The sequence below is a fragment of the Carlito syrichta genome, unplaced genomic scaffold (genome assembly GCF_000164805.1).
Source record: "Carlito syrichta isolate Samal-C Ts95f unplaced genomic scaffold, Tarsius_syrichta-2.0.1 Scaffold314393, whole genome shotgun sequence".
Taxonomy (NCBI): domain Eukaryota; kingdom Metazoa; phylum Chordata; class Mammalia; order Primates; family Tarsiidae; genus Carlito; species Carlito syrichta.
Window position 1 is genome coordinate 1,447,438 of NW_007258489.1, and position 11,253 is coordinate 1,458,690.

Consider the following 11,253-nt stretch of genomic DNA (forward strand, 5'->3'; position numbering starts at 1 on the left):
ACATACAATTAATTGACTTTTGCATGTTTATCTTGTGTTGTTGCTAAAATTATTTGTGAGTTCTATGAGGATATTTTAGATATTCCTTAGGGGTGTCTATGTAAATAAAACTGTCACCTGCAAATTGAAACAGTTTTATTTCTTCCTTTCAATTAAGATGGCTTTTATTTCCTTTTCTTGTCTTAATGTACTGACTAGTTCTTCCAGTACTATTGAATAAGAGTGGTGAGAGACGACAGACTTTCCCTGTTCCTGATCTTGTGAGAAAAGCATTCAGTCTTTTATAATTGTGAATAGGCATACCTCAGAAATACCATAGGCTTGGTTCTAACAAATTGCAGCAAAGTGAATATCACAATAAAAGCTGGTCATGTGAAAGTTTTCACTTTGCAGTGCACATAAAAGTTATGTTTACATTATACTGAATTCTATTAAGTATACAATAGTACTGTGTCTAAAGAGAAGTACATACCTTAATTAAAAATACTTTATTGCCAAAAAATACTATGAATCATCTGAGTCTTCTGTGAGTCATAATCTTTTGACTGGTGAAAGATATTGCCTCCATATTGATGGCTGCTGACTGATCAGAGCTGTGGTTGCTGAAGGCTGGGGTTGGTTGTGGCAATTTCTTAAAAGATGACAAAAGTGAAATTTGTCACATTGATTGACTGTTCCTTTCAGGAAAGATTTATCTGTAGCATATGGCTCTGTGTGATAGTATTTTACCCACAGAAGAACTTCTTTCAAAATTATAGACAATCCTCTCATACCCTGATGCTGCTTAATCAATTAAGTTTATGTCATATAATGTTCATAACATCTTCACCAGGAATAGATTCCATCTCAAGAAACCACTTTCTTGGCTCACTCATAAAAAGCTACTACTCATCATTAAAGTTTTATCATGAGATGCAGAAATTTAGTCACATCTTCAAGTTCCACTTACATGTCTAATTTGCTTACTATTTCAAACACATCTGCAGTTTCTTCCTCCACTGAAGTCTTGAACCCCTCAATCACCCATGAGAGTTGGAATCAACTTCTTCCAAACTCCTGTTAATGTTAATATTTTGGCCTTCTCTCAAGGGTTACTAATGCTCTTAATGGTATCTAGAATGGTGAATCCTTTTCAGAAGAATTTTAATAGATTTTACTAAGATTCATCATGAAATCACTATCTATGGCAACTATAGGCTTATAAAATTTATTTCTTAAATAATAAAACTTGAAAGCCAAAATTGCCACTTGATCCATGGGCTGAGGAATGAATGTGGTGTTGACAAACATAAAAACATGAATCTCTTTGCTCATCTCCATCAGAGCTCTTAGGTGATCAGGTACATTATCAATGAGCAGTAATATTTTGAAAAAAATATTTTTTTCTGAGCAGTATTTCTCAACAGTGGGCTTAAAATATCCAGTAAACCATGCTGTAAAAGAATGTGCTGTAAGACAGGCTTTGCTGCTCCATTTATAGAGCATGGGCAGAGAGATGTTTCTTAAGGGAGCTAAGATTTTTGGAATGGTAAATGAGCATTGACTTCAATTTAAAGTGACCAGCTTCATTAGTCCGTAACAAGAAAGTCAGCCTGTCTTAAATTTTGAAACCAGGCATTGACTTCTCCCTTCTACCTATGCAAGTTCTAGATGGCATCTTCCTCCCATAAAAGACTGTTTTGTCTCCAGAGAAAACCTGTTGTTTGGTGTAATCACCTTCATCAATGTTCTTAGCTAGATATTATGGACAACTTTCTGAAGCTTCTCCATCAGCACTTGCAGCTTTACATAGAACTTTGCTGTTACAAAAATATGTTCTTTCCCTAAGCCAGATGAATCAATTAGCTTCAAACTATTCTTCTGCAGCTTCCCCATCTTTTTTAACCTTCAAAGAATTGAAGAGTCAGGGCCTTGCTGTGGATTAGGCTTTGGCTTAAGGAAGTGTTGTGAGTGGTTTGATCTTTTATCTAGACCACTAAAAACTTTCTCCATGTCAGCAATAAAGCTATTTCTCTTACCATTTGTATATTTACTAACGCGGCACTTTTACTTTCCTTCAAGAACTTTTCCTTTGCATTTTTTTCGTTTGAACACTTAAGAGTCATTATAGTGTTATTTATTTTATTTTTTATTTATTTTTATTTTTTTAGAAAAATTATTTAGAATAATTTAGGACTTATTGAGAGGACAGAAAAACTCCCACAGTGCGAGGGGACCCAGCGGGGTGCCCTATAGTGTTATTAATTGGCTTCATTTCAACATCTTTTTGTGTCAGGGAATAGTGAGTACCTAGGAGAGAGGGAAAGACAGACAAGGAAGGACTGGTTGGTGGAGCAGAAAGATCACACACAACATTTATCAATTTAATTTGTCATCTTATATATGCACTGTTCATGGTACCCCAAAACGATGAACAATAGTCACATCAAAGATCACTGATCACAGATCAGCATAACAGATGTAAAAATAATGAGAAAATTTGAAATATTGTGAAAATTACCAAAATATGACACAGACACAGTGAGTTTATGCTGTTGGAAAAATGTGTCGAAAGATTTGTTCAGTGCAGGGATGCCAGAACCATCAATTTGTAAAAAGCTTAATATCTGCAAAATGTAATAAAATGAGGTGTGCTAGTATATTTATTGTCAACTGTAGTGTTTCTGTAGATGTTCTTTACGATATTGAGGTAATTTTCCTCTATTTCTATTTTTCTGAAAGTTTTCTTTATTATGAATAGATATTAAATTCTGTCAAACGTTTTTTCGGCATGTCTTCATATGTGCATGTATTTTGTATTGGTGTGGTTTGTTTCATCCTTGCCTGTTCACATGGTGGATTACATTCATTGATTTTCTAATATTGAACCAGTCTTGCATATCTTGAATTAACTCCACTTGGTAATTGTGTACAATACTTTAATGTATTTTTGGATTCTATCTAGTAATATTTTGTTAAGTAATTTTGCCTCTATGTTCACTAGGGTTATTGGTCTATAGTCTTCTTTTCTTTTCCTCTCTGGTTTGGTATTATAAGCTTCAAAAGACAAATTTGTTCAATGTTCATGTTCCTTTAATTTCTGGGAGAAATGATGTAAAATTGGATAGGATTGTTCTTTACTTGATTTTTAGAATTTTTCAGTGAAACCATCTAAATCTTGTTTTAGAGTTGGACATTCTAAAATTATGAATTCAGTTTTCTTAGTAGTTATATTACTATTTAAATGATCAAACCCAAAATGAATAATTATTCACTTTGTAGATTTTCACTGTTATTTTTCTGTTTTAAATTTCATTTATTTGTGTTCTTACATCATTTATTTCTGTTCTTATGTCCCATTTCTGTTCTTATATCTTTCCTTTGATTAATTTGGGTTTATTTTAAACTTTGTTTTTCTTGGTTTTTAAGTTGGAAAGTTTGATTATTGATTTTAAACATTTTATCTTTGGTATACTTCATTTAATGCTAGAAATTTCCCTTTCAGCATTGCTTTAATTACATCTCACAAATTTCGATGTGTTGTTTTTCATTTTCATTCAATTTAATGTATTGTGAACTTAAATACATTGTGGATTGTCAGTATGTTGTTTCGTTTTCAAGTGTTTTAAGATCTCCCTGTTATTATTCTGTTCTTGATTCAACTTTGATTGCATTGTGGTTAGAGATCACACTCTATATGATTTTAATTTTTAAAAATATGTTGAGTTTTGCTTAGGACCCAGAATATCATCTATCTTGGTTTTTGGTCTGTGGAAACTTTAAAAGAACATGTATTGTGCTTTTGTTCAGTGAAATGTCCCATAAATGTTGATTAGAAACTTTTGTTTGATGACGTTGTTGAGTTCTTCCATACTTTTGCAGGTTTTCTGCCTATTTGCTCCATCAATTGTTGAGAGAGGAGTAGTAAGGTCATAAATATAATTGTGCATTTTTCATTTAACCTCTCAGTTTAATCAGTTCTCTCAGTTCTATTTCACAAAACTATAATTATGGATTTGTTTATTTTTACTTTCTGTTTTATCAGGTTTACCTTCAAATGTTTGATCTCTCTTATTTTGTGCATCCACATTTAGAATTGCTATGTCTTAATGCACTGACTCTTTTATAAATTTACAACTCTAACTCTGATTATTTTCTTTGCTGCGTTATCTGATATTTATATAGCTGTTTCTGGTTTCTTTTAATTAATGTTCGTAAGATACATCTTTTTTTTTTACTTTTAGCTCACTTTTATTACATTTGAAATGAATTTCTTTTACATAGCAATAGTTGTGTCATGGTTTGAATTTACTTTTTTAATATGTTTTTTAATTGTTATAGGCAAAGCAATTACATTTAATGTAGTGATTGATGCAGTAGAGATAAATGTCTTCCATTTTATTTTTGATTTCTGTTTGTTCTTTCTTTATTCTGCCTTTTAGTGGGTTGTTTGATGATATTTTAGAATTTTGCTTTCATACAGTGTCTTTTATTGTATCTCTTTGTAGCTTTTTTAGTGATTGTTCCAGGTAATACATTACATGTACGTAATTCATCTTCATCTACTGGTGTGTCATTTTACCAGTTCAACTGATATTGTATTTCCCTTTATGTTCATTTACCCTTCTGTCTATAATCTAATTATTCTAAAGAAATTTCCTCTACATGCATTTAGAACCTTCTATTTATAAAATAATTATCTGAACTATTTCCTCTTCTTGCACTTATATCTATGTTATGATTGTTCATGGAGTCATCAAACATAATTTAGAAAATTAAGGGAAGGACAATCTATTGCATTTATGCATATTTTGCTTATGCATATTTTTCTTTATTTCTGATATTTCAACATTTCTTCTTTTATTGTTTGTTTTCCGTTTAGAGAACATGTTTAGCTATTCTTTCAGATTAGGGCAACTAGCACATTTTCTTGGCTTTTCTTTATCTAAGAATCTTGATTTCCCTTTTCCTTTTTATTGCTAAATATTTTTATTGTGTTTAGCATTCTGTGTGGACAGATTTTCTTTTTTCCTCGGCATTTTTAAAATGCTATTTCACATCTTCTGGGCTATATGGTTTCAGATGAAAAATCCATTAACATTTGAATTGTTTTTCCCTTATGTGTAATGTGTCATTTCTCTCTTACTGTTTTTTAGATTTTTTAATTTTGTTTTGGTGTTGATTTCTTTGGATTTATTATGTCTACATTCATTCAGTTTTCTCAATCTGTATGTTTATATATTTTGCTATATTTGGAAAGTTTTAGTCATATTTGAATACTTTTCCAGCTTCACTCTTCCCTTTTTCTAGAATCTCATGAAATGATTATTTTTGTTATATATATGTTATGTTAGGTTTAGGTTATATATATGTTATGTTACAGGTTCTGGGTAGCTCTTTTCATTTTTTCAACTTACTTTCTCTCTTTCTTATTTATATTGGACAATATCTATGGTCCTATGTTCAAGTTAACTGATTATTTCCTTTAGTTCCTTCCATTTTTCTCTTGAGCCCACTCAGCGTTTTTATTTCTGCTATTAGATTTTTGGCTCTAATATCTCTACTTGGTTCTTTTTTGCACCATCTCTCAATTTGCTGAGGCTTTCTATTTTTTGTTTCATGAATTCCATTGTTTCTAATTAAAGCATTTTTTATGGCAGTTTTAAAATCTACCATATAGTTTTAACATCGCTGCCATCTCAGGGTTGGCATCTATTGGTTATCCTTTTTCATTCATATTGCAATCATCCTGGTTCTCCAACGGATGAGACAGTTTCCATTGAGACCTAGGCAGTGTGAGTACTGTGCTATCATATTCTAGATCTTATTTAAACCATCTCTTTTAGCTGGATTCATCTGTCACTGCTGTGGCAAGGTAAGGAGAAAGAGGCTGTGGAGTACTGCCTTGTTACTGCCAAATTTGTGTAAAGTCAGGTCCCCCATCCGGCTCGTTAATGTTGGGTGGGAGTTTAAGTCCAGACTTTCCATTTGTCTCCAATGACACTGCTGAATGGTGGAGGGTCATTACCTCCTGGTGGGGATAAAAGTCCAGGCTCCCTACTCAACCATTCCTGACACCACCCCAGTAGGAGGCCTGAGGTGCCTTATTTCAGATTGGCAAGGGTGGACATTTAGGCTCCCCCACTTAACCTTTGCTAGGAGGAGGGGACAGGAACACTCGGTTTTTTTCTGTGATACTTGCCTGGAGTAGAAAGTTTTGTATCTAAAAATTGTCTTGATAGGCTCCTCTTATCCTGGTTTTTGGCTAGAGAGAGCAGGCTTTTGTTGAGTCTGTTTTTTGTCTTATTGGCTCTCTGCACTGCTACTTTTCCAAGTCCAAATCTTAGATATGTGAGGCAAAAAGAAAACTCAGGGAATTCATTATTGTTTCATTCCTCACATTCCCAAGTCCCTAACTGATCTGCCTTCTTTTCTCTGTGATTCAGCATCTTTTTATGTTCTCTTATATGCAATGTCCAGGAATTTTAGTTTTTCTTAGTGGGAGAAATAGGAAATAGAATGCTTGATACAGGTCATATTATTAATCTACATAAAAACATACATCCATTATATAACCACATTAAAATCTTTTAAAATGTGTTCTGTAAATAATACATGAAGTTTCAGCCACCTCACAAAATAAGGAATTCTGGGGCTGCTTAATCTAAGAATCAAAGTTGTAGGGATTTCAAGGCTCAAGAATCTGCATTTCAAAAGGCCACATCTACTTGAGAGGAGTGACAGGCCTAGCCCAGCCCAGGCCACATTGCTCTCAACTGCTCCCCTCAGGGTCCATCAATTAAACTTTCTCACTCGATCACCTTGAAAGAGAATCATCAGCCATTTTTTAAACTAGCCTGCAAGGAACTTGCATGAGCTTTGAAACAGAAAAAGAAATATGTGTCCTAAAATTGAATTTCTTTCAAATTTGACATGAGGGGGTAATGTGATACTTTTTTCTTTCATTGTTTTTGTTTTGCCACTCTTGCATAACTTAACTTCTTTTCACATTTTATATTACCAGATGCATCTCACACAGGAACTAAAAGATAGTGTCCCTGTTTGTCATCCTGATGAACAAACACACCAGTCGTTGCCAAAGGATACTGGCAGCAATCTCCCTAATCTCCCTTCTTATCTACTCTGCAGCAAGATTACCTGCCTCTGGCTTGACTGCATGAACAGATCTAAAACATACACATATCACACACACACACACACACACACACACACACACACACACACACACACACTTTACAAAAGCACTAGCTGAGGTAATTTATACTTTTTAAATTATTTCAAAAGTTCAACAAGGAATTACAAACTATTTTGGAAGACTAATTACTAGGGGGGAAACTGTAAAATAAATAATCAGGAATATGTAAAATTATAAATCCTACAATTAAATTTTTTCAATTAGACCAATTAACCAACTGAAAGGGAAATTAATTATTCTGGAAGGAAGCAAAGATAGGGAAGGATCATTGGCCATGCACCTCCCATGAGCTCAGAGGAATGAGCAACACTACTTCACAGTTACTCCCTTGCTTAATTTTCACAAGACTGTTAGATAAGCATTATTTTATCCCAAGTTTATAGATGGTGAATGCTGAGGTTTGCTTTCACATAAATAAGTGACTGAACTGAATTCAAACCCTGTTTTGCCTGATAGCATTGCTTATGCTATTTCCGCTTCATCCAGAAAACATTACATTAATACAAAATCAAATTTGAGTTATGAAAGGGAGGTGGTTGTTTATTCTTTCCTGATAGTTTCTCTTAGCAATATAATCATCACTTACTATTTACCCCAAACTAAGGGTACAATTCCAAGCTTAATGTTGGGGGAAATAAAAACACCCAGAGATTAAAAATATTTCAATGAAATATTTAATCATGGAAGGTTAAAAAGGCAGGACATTGGTATTAGTAAAAATATATTAAAAAACAAGGACAAATATTTGCTTAGCTTCTCTAGTCAGTCTTTCCTTACCATGTGCTTTCCTATTTTCTATAACTGTAAGAGATGCATATTACAAAATGAACAGATCAATTTTTAAGAAAATTTATCAAAATGAGCAAAAATTTCACAAAACTTCAACTTCTTTCTCTCGGGGGAAAAAGAATAACACAAGAAGATGGTTGTCTTTCTCTACAGTTTTCAAAGTTTTGGTTGATAGGCAGTAATAAATTCTTCAAGTTGTAAATGCTGATGGTAAGCCACAGAAAGTAAAGCGTTTCCCCAGATTTGTGCACAATGTCATTGATGGGGAAAATACTTTGCTACTGGATCCCAGCTTCTTTCCCATGCGGAAACTCATTTCAATCTGGGACACATTAGGTTGACAGATATCGATTAGATTTGGCCTGGTGTATCAAAATAATTTTTCAATATGGTTCTCTGACATTCAGCATAGAGAATATACTACTAAAATTTTAAAAAGATATCTCTAATATTATTCCTACTTCAGCCAGTATAAAGCTTTTTATGTCTCTATATTTCATCCATTTACATACACACAAAATGGATATTTAATAGCTGTGATTTGACAAGATGGAGGACAACATATTATAAAGTCTATTTTATTTAATCATAAAAAAATCCTAAATTAGAGGCAGATTACATTTTAAGCACAGATTTTTCTAGAATTTTTCAAACTGAAATAATTAGTTTAGGACAGTCCCATGCTGTTGTAGAAACTATAAACAGTATCTCAGGGAGATAGAAAAGGGAAAAAGAACCAATATGGACAGTGAACTTACATGTATCAAGTGAAAGTTGTTCAACAAATCTTTCTATTTTTCATACCCACTCAACTTCTGTCCACACTCATGAACACACACTGGTAACTAGGACATGGCATCTCAAGGATCTAGTAAGGAACACAATTTTAATCCAATTAGAGGCATAAATGACCATAACATATATTGAACAAATAACTATCACAAAATATCTCTTCTTTTTTTCCTTTTTTCTTTTTTTTGTCTCTCAATATCTCTTCCAAAGTGATTCTTCTCACTCTGAACAAAAGCAAGGCCAGCACACCTACTTTTCTGATCACTTTTAGGTCCAAAAACACTGCCTCAGTTTAGCAATTATAAAGACTATTTGCACTTAATCAAAAGTATTAAAATTAACTTATTGCTATCCTTTTTATTTTTATTGTTGGCCTAGGATAATCAGGAAGACGGCAGCTGAAGAAAGCTTGGGAAAGAGGCACAATTATGGACTCCTTGCCTTTTCCCACCTGATGGTTGGCATATCCTCCCTTAAACACTTGAGGGTGGTTTTTGCTCTTTCAGGGAGAGAACTGAAATGAGTGGATGGGGCTGGGGATGGCTACACATCTCTGGTGTTGGAGAAGAAAGGATGGGAAGGTGATGATGTCTTGCTTGAGGGATAGTTTTGTGGTGATCTAGCATCACTGCTTTCAGAAACATTAAAATACTTGAAATGTATTCTTTCTCTTGTGCATATTTGGTAGGTTCCTTGGATTTCACCCATTTCTGTCCATCTCTCACATGTGGTCTCTGAGAACTGAAATAAATTTCCTGTCCTTGGGTAAAAAAATTCTGAGGTAAAGCAAACTCTTTAAACTAGCAAACTTAAACTTAAACTCTTTAGCAAGCTTATTTAATTACTTGTTCTGCACAATATTTGCTCCCAGGAAGATAAACCAATTGCAATAGTTTACTTGTCAAAGCTAGCAGCTTGCACATCAGGACTATTCCACCACACGGTTTGTTCACCAAAATTTTCTTTATGACATTTCTCTTTTTCTGTTCTCTAATCTAAAGCTATTATATCTGCTCAATCCCAAGTGTCTTCTACCTTAAAATTATCCAGTCTGGCTCTCAACCCAATATTTATACCCATCTGCAACTTTCACTTTTTAAGATAATATTAAGACTCTGTGAAGGTTTAGTCTTCCTTTATTGCAATAAGTTTGATAAATTCAACTTTGCTTGATCAACAGCATTTTCTGGAGATCTTTGAGGTGGAGGCATGAAATTTCAACATCCTCCTGGTCGAAGCTAACCTGTGTATGTTGAGGTTAGTTACCTATTTCTTCCTTAGGCCCTCTCAACTTAGAGTAACTTCAGTTTCTCTCAAATGAAGTCCTTCAGTCCTTCCAGGAAATTCTGTTGCACAGAACATAGAGTAGTAACATATGGACATTTTTCAATTGTATCACCTTATTTCCATTTTAAAAAATGTGTTTTGCTTGTAAAAGCCAGTGTGCAAAGCAATCTTTAGTCTTTGAAAACTCTAGGTAAAAGTACCCATATTCCCCCAAAACAATAAAGAAGTATGAAGCCCTTTAGTCTCTTTTAAGTCTGTTTCATAAGGCTCAGGGTTAGGGACTAACAGTAATAGAAATCCTCCCTCTCTGGATTTCACAACTCAGATGTTTTAAAAGAAATCGTTCTCTAAAATCCTTCTTTAATTTGTAACACATAAACTCTTATACCCTCAGTATGAGTGATAAACTCTAAATAGCTTTGACTATCTATGTTGTGTATGTTTTACAGTACAGCCTGTTTCACAATTCATGGACTATACTAACAATGTTATTTATAATCTAAGAGTCTTGGCTGATGCCTTCATTTCAATATACATATTATGGGATAGCTCATTTCCCCTGAAGATATATCTTCCCTTCATCCATGATTATATCGTTTAGTTTTGCATCCTGAAAACCCAGCTAAAGACTAAATTTTCTATTCTCCTTACAGATTATTATAACCATGTGTTTAGGTTCTAACAAGTGAAATTTGAGTAGAAATAATTTACAAATCTTCCTCATTACCTGGGGAGAATGAATTACGTATTTTCCACTTTTTCTCTTCTTTCTTTCACAAGAACTAGAACATCAACATGTCATGGCCCAGCTTTAATCACGCTGATGAAGACAGCACCCTAGAGAATGCAGAAATAAGAATATTTTTTAAATGTGTCTACAAAGATCTAGTTCAAGCAAAGCTTTCTAATTCTAGATAACTAACCTGTATAAGAAAAAAATAAATAAATGTTGCTGTGCAAACTAATCGCTAAACCTCCAATTATACATATAATAATAGAGTTAAATCTTAATGGCAGAGCTGCCAAAAGAGAGGTATTAATACAGAGCACCAATAAAATAAGCAGTTAATAAATATTTACGTCAAATAAAAATAGCACATGTTACAGAAGAGAGACAAACTTGATTCTAATTCAGGGGTACAGTAACTTCTTTAACCCTTATTCTCACTATATATTACATGGGAAGATTT